The sequence below is a fragment of the Nicotiana tabacum genome, chromosome 17, assembly GCF_000715075.1.
Source record: "Nicotiana tabacum cultivar K326 chromosome 17, ASM71507v2, whole genome shotgun sequence".
NCBI classification, from domain to species: domain Eukaryota; kingdom Viridiplantae; phylum Streptophyta; class Magnoliopsida; order Solanales; family Solanaceae; genus Nicotiana; species Nicotiana tabacum.
This window is the reverse complement of record NC_134096.1, coordinates 46,643,575-46,653,160: the sequence shown is the minus strand read 5'-3', so window position 1 is coordinate 46,653,160 and position 9,586 is coordinate 46,643,575.

The window sequence follows — 9,586 nt, the reverse complement described above, 5'->3', positions numbered from 1 at the left end:
CCCCTTCGATCATGGTCGTTGATCTTAAATGATCAACGGCCCACAACAACCCTTCTCCTCTCTTTATAATCCCTCGCCCAAACCCTAGATACCCATTTCCCCACCCAACCGCCTCTGTATTCTCTCTATATCTCCACTCTCACACAAAACCCTAGCCAACCATGAAAATTCTCACACATTCCCTCCTAATACGCGTTTATACGCGGATTCCACTTACCTTTTCTGCTATTATCACTTAGTTATGGTAACTTTCGTTACCATTATACTTATGACAATTTCGATTCTCACAGATCTGGCTTTGATTCTATGGTTCTGGTGCGATTGTGGTTCTATACACTTAAGAAGAGAAAATTTATTTTGTATATGGTATGTCTCCGGTGATTTTATCGTGATTGGGGCTTGTGAACAATTTTTCTTAAATCCGACTACTTCAAGGATACAAGGATTTTCTTCTCTTTTGCCGATTTTGATTGCATAAGATATATTTTTTCCTTCTTTGTGTTTGAATGTTAATTTTTCATGATTGTTTGTTTAATTTATACATTATATAGACCCCCTTCCCCATTCCCCTTCTAAGACTTAACTACTATTACCATTACTGTTATTCTCTCAACTCTCATTCTTCTATACTTTCTACACTTTTGGTTATGGCTGGCTGAAAGCTAAGGCCACCAGAGTATTTTCTAACTAGCTCCCTAGTGTGAGCACTACTCGAGGCTCGTTTGAAGATCCTGTGAACTCTGACACACTAGGGGTTAGGAATTCCTACCGGTGTTCTTAATTTTCTACTGGTATTTTGTGATTCTTCTCTATTTGTTGTTAAATTTGCAAACTGTTAAGTACTCAAACTCTCGCAATCATGTTTCTTCCTTATTTGTGTTCATGCTTCTGAATATCCCTGTTATGTGGGATTTTTAAAGAAAATATGATATTATGCCGACCTTTGATTTGGTTTTCTCTTTTAATTCTTTATTTGGACTTGTATAAGTTAGCATGTGTAGAAGATTTTCTGGGATGTGATACTTGTTCGAAATTGCTGTGTTCGTGAATGCCTAATCTCTTACATTGACTGTTTAATATTGTATCTCTTTATGTCTCAATTTGAATGCTTGCCCTAAAACTCCAAGGAGTTATTGCCTGCCCTGAATTTGTTTTAATAAGCCCATGAATCCTTTATGCAGGCTCTATTGTAGTCCTTATTTACATGAATCTCATTGTTAATCCATTGCTTTAACCAAACACGTGGCTTTAAGAACTGTAATGTGGTATTTGGCCAATCCTGCACTCTTTAGTATTGCCTTGGTTTCTAGTTGAATTCCAATACACTTAGTTTTTTGTATTATGCATGGTTGGATGGCTTAAGTTATGAAATCTGTCTGCTCTACTTGACCTTAAGTTGACATGTCTTCCTATTATGATATCTTTGAACTTGGGAACCTTCATGTCATACTCAGCATGGCTAAGATCCTTATTGGCTACTATAGATCATGCCCATCTACTTGTTTACTATGTGTAATTGTCATCCTATGACTATGACTCTATCATACCTTCCTAACTTAGATTCATAGCTTCAAAATACCTTTTGGACTAATTCTGAAGCAAACTCTACCCTAGACTCACTCTGGAAAGCTTAACATGTGCATCTTATATGTGTTTGGTATGCTTACCCTGCTAACTCTAAGTGGTATGTCTCCTTAACTCTCCTAATGTTGTGTCTATCTTTAGCATGATATTCCCTGCTTAATGATTTAACCTATGTTGTTAGTTTGCCATGTCAAAGTTACCATGTTGAAATTAAGCCTATTGATCCTCCTAGTCTCCTGTTCTTTATTTAATCAATCCTGTCACTCTTGCTTCTGGAATGCCAATGTGTTTATGAATCCTGCTAAATGCCATACAATCCTATCTCTATGAGCTAATGCTTTAGGATTATTTAGTTGATTTCATATGTGGTCCATTAACTTATTTGGTTAAGTAGTCAATCTGTAATTGTTGGGCTTGGTATGAGTTCATGTATGGGCTTGGGCTGTGCAAATGGACATACTCTCCTTTTTGAATTGTATTTGGATCTGATCCTGTTATTCGTGTGAAAGAGAGCATGTTGAAGGCCCAGGCAGTACAGGGTTATTTTCATTTGGGCTTGTTCTTGGATGTGCATTTGTTCCTTGTGTAGTATTTGTACTTGTAATCATTATCTGGGCCTATAATAATTTGTATCCAAATAATTGAGGAGTTTGTAAAATGGGGGAAGCGGGTTTACCTTAATTTCCGCCTAAATGGGTAGAAAACTTGTCCATAGGATTTATTTGCTTCGCCTTCTATTTGTTTTGACATGCTTTAATTTTGTACACTAATAGAAATTATGCCTATAGGAAATCACACACTTCACTTAACTTGTCTAATACCCATACACTATCCGAAAGCATGTTGGTTCGAGTATTTGCTTTACTTAGATCCATGTCTACTTCTATGCGCTATTAGACGGCATGCCTATAGGAATCGAATGTCAATAACTACTTGCTTAGTTGTGTAATTGAAATATGATTACTAGATAGCATGCCTATAGAATCACATTAATATGTGTCTTTGCTCATCTAGATATCATGTCTATAAGGATTTAATTGATTAACTAATCGATTACTTCTGTTGTTTTATTATACTGCCACGTAGATAACATGCCTATAGGAATAAGTATGATAAAATTGAGTTGAAATACCAACTATTGGAGAACCTGCCTATAGGGTACTTCTACTCGCTTAAAGAGCATGCCTATAAAATCAAACGCTGGTAATTCTGAGTTTTCAAACGGTTTTACTTCCCCATTGCGCAAACAACTTAGAGATCATGTCTATAGGTTTTATAATACCTGTAATCTGCAAATTCGATAGTCTGAAACAGCAGCCCTGTATGTACGACGCTTGAAATTAGAATTACATAGAAGCCATGTCTATAGGACTTAACGACTCTAATACGTCTTAATTCTGAAATTGTCTACTGCCTAATGCAAAATCTGTCCGCGTGTATTTGTTGCTTATGTGTGGAGGCTAACTTGAGCCATTTATTGTCTTTATGTGTAGTCCTACATGTTTTGAATGTAAGGTCTAGAATCACCCAAATAGTAGGTCCAAAGCCTCCTGGATCATAGGCATGGGACGTGTAGTGCACGCATAGGACACAATTTAGAATTGAATTAGAGCGCTTTAGGTAAACAACTTTAACATAGTAATTGGTTAGCATGAGATGATAGTTTGTGCATGCTGAATAATATGAGCAACCTATCTTGCCCCGTTTTCTCGCGAAAGCGAGATTCGACGTGTGAAAACTCTTTTAAGGGATGCATTAAAAGAGAAGAGTAGCCACCAAGCGATTTTGAGGTGTGTTAGGGCACCTATTTGCAAATAACTCTATTTGACTAGTCCATGTCACCAAAGATCAAGTAAGGGCTCAAATTACCTCAAAGAGAAGGTGTTAGGCACTCTTTTAGGTCCACAACTATGGGTCCCGGTCAAACTTTAAATTATGTGGATTACGTAATTAGGCTAGGGCGATCAATTAAATAAAGGGATAATTAGAAGCCCAAGAGTCTTCTTAGAACATGTGAGAATCGACACAAATCTTAATGATTACAAGGACACAATTACATTGATCTATGTTAGATGACTAAGTGTAAATAAAAAATACATAAAGAAACGAAGGGGGGTCCTAAGGTTTTTAGCCTAAAAGATCACCCCGTGCAATATAAATAATTCTTCGCAACTCCTTTGAGATAGGGGTTGCTCATATTATTCAGCGGGCATACACTATCATCTCCTGCTACTCGATTACTATGTTAAAGTTGTTTACCTAAAGGCGCTCTAATTTAATTCTAGGTCGTACCCTATATGTGCACTACATGTCCCACACATATGGCCCAGGAGGCTTTGGACCTCTATTTGGATGGTTCTAGACTTCCCTTAAAATGCTCAAAATGATAAAACTAGCGCACATGCAAAAAAACATGTAAGACTACACATAAGTACAATTAAAGGCTCAAGTTAACCTCCACACATAAACAACAAATGCACACGGGCAGTTAGGCAGTAGACAATTTCAGACGCAGTAGAGTCATTAAGTCATATAGGCATAGTTTTATGTGATTCTGATTTCTAGCATTGTACAGGCAGCGTTGTAGCTTTAAACTAACGAATTTGCAGATTAAGGGCATTGCAAGTCCTATAGGCGTGATTTCTAATTGTTTGCACAATAAGATAGTGGAACGGTCTCATAATTCCGAATTACCAGTGTTGATTTTATAGACATACTTCTTAGGAAAGTGACAACATCCTATAGATATGATTTCTAATAGTTGAGAACTATTCTTGATTTTATAACACTTTACTCCTATAGGCATGTCCTCTAGGCGGGGTCGTGTAGTGAAAACAACAGAAGTAGTTGATCAAAAAAAATTAGGGTCCTATAATCATGATGTCTACATGGGCAGTACACTAAAACTAATAGAAGCAATACACCAATAAATTATTTGAAGTCCTATAGGCATGGTTTATAGGTTGACAAAGCATGTGTTATACATCCTATAGGCATGTTGTCTAAACGCATAGTAATAATATGGAAATCAAATATAGAAAATAGTAGCCACATGATTTGACATGATTCTTATATGTGCAATTCTTATAGACATGATTTATACTTGCGTGCAGAAGTATAGCAGGTTAAACAAGATAGAAAATAAAGCACGTAGACCCTATAGGCATGTTCTCTACCCCTTATGTAAGAATAAAGCACATACATTCCCCAGTTTCACTAATGCCCCAATTATTTGTTTATAAATTATTACAGGCCTAAACTGAAGAGTACATGCTCGAATATTACAAGCTAAATGAGTACAGGCCTAATAAGCAGAGCAGGACCAAAGAGGAATAACCCAACAACTTCAAGGTCTTCAGTGATCTCATTCTTCACACAAAAAATAGTAAACCCATGTATAGGTACACCCCAGGGCATTAGAGTGTATCGACTGCAAGACTCAAACCCAAACCCATACCAAGTCTGAAAGGGGGAACCAACTTACATACCAATGTCAGACTTAACCATATGACTAACAAGTTGTTCATAAATTAATCTAACCATTCAAAGTCCACACACTTAATTCTTAGGACTGCAACTAACGGTAGTTTAAACCAGAGTAGGTAGATGAGATCATACAGAGTTATACACATAAGATGCTAGAAGTTCAGAAGACATGATGGAACATCACAAACTAACAAACAACCCCAAATAGAGTTTAAGGATATAATATGATCTAAGGTTAACTTAAACACAATCTTGACAAAGGAATCTTGCAGAATCACAGACAGAAACAAGTAAGATTTCTAGCATGAGGGTCTAGTGCAAATATGATCAATAACAAACAGGCTAATGAACATAGTTTGTAATAATCCAATCAACTAGCATGAAGACTTTAACATTATCAATCATACATGAAGGTTTAAATAGCACCAAGACTCATAATGGACAAGGATATGTTAGATATAGGTTAACAAGACTAGCCTGCACTAGGCTTAATCACATATGGGGGAAGAGGCTAGACATGAGGTTTTTCCTAAGGTCTCAAACAGGATTACATAAGTCAAAGAATACATTAGAACCTAAATAACATGAAAGCAGGCCCTAGTTAATCGGTACAACATAAACAACTTAGCAGGTTGGACAGGAACGACTTAACAAGGTTTGAAACACATGCATGGATTCATCACAAAGGCACGTGACAAGGCAGAGAACGAGCATTAGTTCATAAGTAGCAGGGAAAGTATACCTGGGCTAATAACATGATTAGGAATTAATTCTAGAAAAGTATCAAGTCGCACATGAATGACTCAAGGATTAGAATAGGTTCTGGGCATGACTCGACTCATCACAAGAGTAAAGAACAAGGCAAAAAACCAAACTCATAATAGGCAACAATAATGAGAATTTGAACACATATATTAGCAAGCAGGCTTAAGAAGGTAGAATCAAGGCAACAAATATGCAAGTTGGGCTACTATAAGGCATAAAGCCTCAAGAAAAATATAATGGCATGTTGGTTCATAAATAATTCTTAGAGACATAGATATGGAGAGCAGGAATTCAAATGGAAAGAAATGAAATTGCAAGAGTCGTAGCTACATTACTAGTTACAGATGAACAAGTAACAAGGGGAGTAATTTCAGCAACACTTCAATGTTAGTAGAAAAATGAGCATTATAACCCAAGAATCTTAATGCGTCAGAGTTCCCAAGGGTTTGGAATGAATCCCAGGCAGTGCTCACACTAAGAAAGGTTCGAGAATTAAATTCTGGTGACCTTGGCTTTTGGCCGGCTAAAAGATTGAGCCTCAGAATAGTATAAGACAAGAAAGAATAGGAGAACAGTAGTAGTTTTTCGATTCAGAATCCGTCTTGGGGGAGTAGGGGGATGGGTTTATATAGGAATGGAAAGTGAACAAATGAACAAGGAAATATAATCAATCAAATACAAATAAGGAAAGAGAAGCATGCAGAATCGATTTAGAACCAAATTAGGAGAAACATCATGCAAAGCCTAGATCTGCCTAGAATCTCAGATTAGCCGAAGAATCTTTGTAAATCAGACCCATATAAGCTTTCCATGAGTGTATATAGATGAAAAATAGTTTGAATCTTAAGGAGTGAGTCTGATTTCTCTTGATTCAGAAGATATGTGCTTGCCAAAAATGGGGCAAGTACTATGTAATACCATAATCTTGTAAAGAACTACGAGATAATCCATAAAAGGTAAGTGAATCATGGAAGGAATCCATGAATTAATCGGATTCAGAGAAGGTTGGTGAAGGAAGCTAGGGTTTCTGAAGGAGGGAGGAGGAGAGACGAGGGAAACAGAGGCTGCAGTCTTTAGGAGAATGGGGATTAGGGTTTGGTGTTGGGTAATTAAAAGTGGTAGGGTAGTTATAGGCCGTTGATCTTGAGAATCAATGACTAAGATTACAAATCGAGCGGGGCGGGTTGGTTTAACGGGTCACGACCGGATTGGATCAAAATGATCGTTTGGTTTGGGTTAAGGGATTGGGATTTGGATTTGGATCTGTTTGGTCCGAAAATTAGCCCTTCATTGGGCTATACAAATTAAATATACAAAATTTATGAAACAATAATTCATAAAAGTGATTAATAAAAAATAAAAATACTATTTATGCAGTAAAAAACTGGAAAATAATAGCTTAACATTATAAAAATATAAAAATATTTTTGTAAAATAAACAATACAATAAATATAAGTATGTATAGAATGTAGGTTATTCTTACAAAAATTGTGTAAATAGGTAAAAATGCAAATGTAATCATATGCAATGAAGTAAAAATGTTGTAAAATATATATGTGGGTGTAAATGATAAATTTGGATGTTTAAGTAATCACAAAATAATTTAAAGGGTAATTAATGCATATTCAAGTAATTAAAATGCAAGAAAATCAATTTTATAGCTTTAAAAATTATACAAAAGGAAATCAATTGCTGATCATCGGTTACGTTTGAGGTAGTCAAAGGATATGAACGTTGTGAATGGAAACCGTAGTGAAAATTGCTCTTGTTTGTAGAATGGTTACCTCTTGAGTTACCTGCAAAACTTAAAATAAGATGCAAGCAAATATATAGGGTTACTGCATAAACTTAAACATGATGCATATTCCCTTCGGACTATGAGAGTTTCCTTTCGGACGACGAGGATGATGTCCTGGGCCACGAAGCGTATGATAAGGGATTCGCAGGCCATGGAATGGGGTCCGCGGGCCATGAAGATGGTGACTCTGGACTATGACGCCTTTGAATAATGAGATGTAATTTCGAGAGATTCATAGGACATGGCATGATGTCTTCGGTCTATGAGGATGATGCCCTCAGACTATGACGCCTTCGGAAAATGTGACGATATTTCAGCCCATGAGATGCAAAGATACGGCGATATCGATCCTTTGATAAAGGAAATAGATAATGCTTAGCCATATGTGAGAACAAGATGAGACAAGATTTAATCTTGTATGAGTTGAGGGCAATGCTTAGCCCGATGCAAAGAGTGCAGACAATGTTTAGTCTCATGTGAGGAAAGGAAATTCCTAGCCTTATGCGACAATGGAGGCAATGCTTAGCCTCGTTCAAGGAATAAAGACAGTGCTTAGTCTTATACAAGGAAAGACAGTGCTTAGCCTTATGCAATGATGGAGTCAATGCTTAGCCTTGTGCAAGGAATGGAGACAGTGCTTAGTCTCGTGCAAGGAAAGGCAATGCTTAGCATTATGCAATGTGGAGACAATGCTTAGTCTCATGCAACGAAAGGCAACGATTAGCCTTATGCAGTAATGGAGGCAATGCTTAGCCTCATACGAGAAATGGAGACAATGTTTAGTCTCATGCAAAGAAAGAAAATGCTTAGCCTTATGCAATATGGAGACAGTGCTTAGTCTCATGCAACGAAAGGCAACGATTATCCTTATGTAATAATGGAGGCAATGCTTAGCCTCATGCGAGAAATGGAGACAGTGTTTAGTCTCATGCAAGCAAAGGTAGTGCTTAGCCTTATGCAACATGGAGTCACTGCTTAGCCTCATGCAATGAAAGGCAATGCTTAGCCTTATGCAATAATGGAGTCAATGCTTAGTCTCATGCAAGAAATGGAGAGAGTGTTTAGTCTCATGCAAAGAAAGGCAGTTCTTAGCCCTATGCAAGAAAAGCAATGACTAAATGTGAGAGAATAAAGCATCTCTTAGCTTGATTTGTTTGCGTTTGGTGACCTTTGTCGAGGTGAAAATAGTGATCTTGTTGTGTGTATGCATTTACGGACGTTCCCGTTACGTTCATTGTGCCTGCATCCAAAGAAAAATTGTGAGTTTTGTGGGGGAAAGGTTGGTTCATTCTCTCGATTCCTTGCTTTGCCTTTTCTTTCGTCTGAATTCCTTGCTTGAGTCACCCTGAGTAATGTCTGGCTGCTATAGAAACGAAATATTTGAAAAACATGTGTTTGATAAATTATTTATGAAAATGTAGTTGTTTGAAATATATGATAATGTATGAGAGCAAATAATTTGTTGAATTGATAATTGTGACACGCTTTTGAGACATTGCAACCTCCTTGACTCAGAATTTTTAGGATCCTCCTCAAAATTCTACCCCGGTTTAAGTGCATACTTCCTGCGATACATTCCTTGGCTATTCCAAACTCAAGATCCTGCCCCAGCTTCTAACCATAGGGGGAATGAAGATTTTATTATGATGTGACTGAACCCATAGGGCTGCCTACGTATCCCCTCTTAAATAGGAATCAGGTCAAGCGTAGTTCAGTTACATAGAAAAGAAAGTGCGAACATAATCTTAAACATAGTATCTATTGACTGCGTCCGAATTGATAGGTTTCGGCCAAATCTCTTCATCTATTTCTGCAAGTATAAGTGCCCCTCATGTTAATACTCGGTGAATCATGTAAGGGCCTTGCTAGTTGGGTGAGAATTTCCGCTTTGCTTCATCTTGATGTGGGAAGATCTGTTTCAACACCAATTGCCCTCATGTGAATTGACTTGA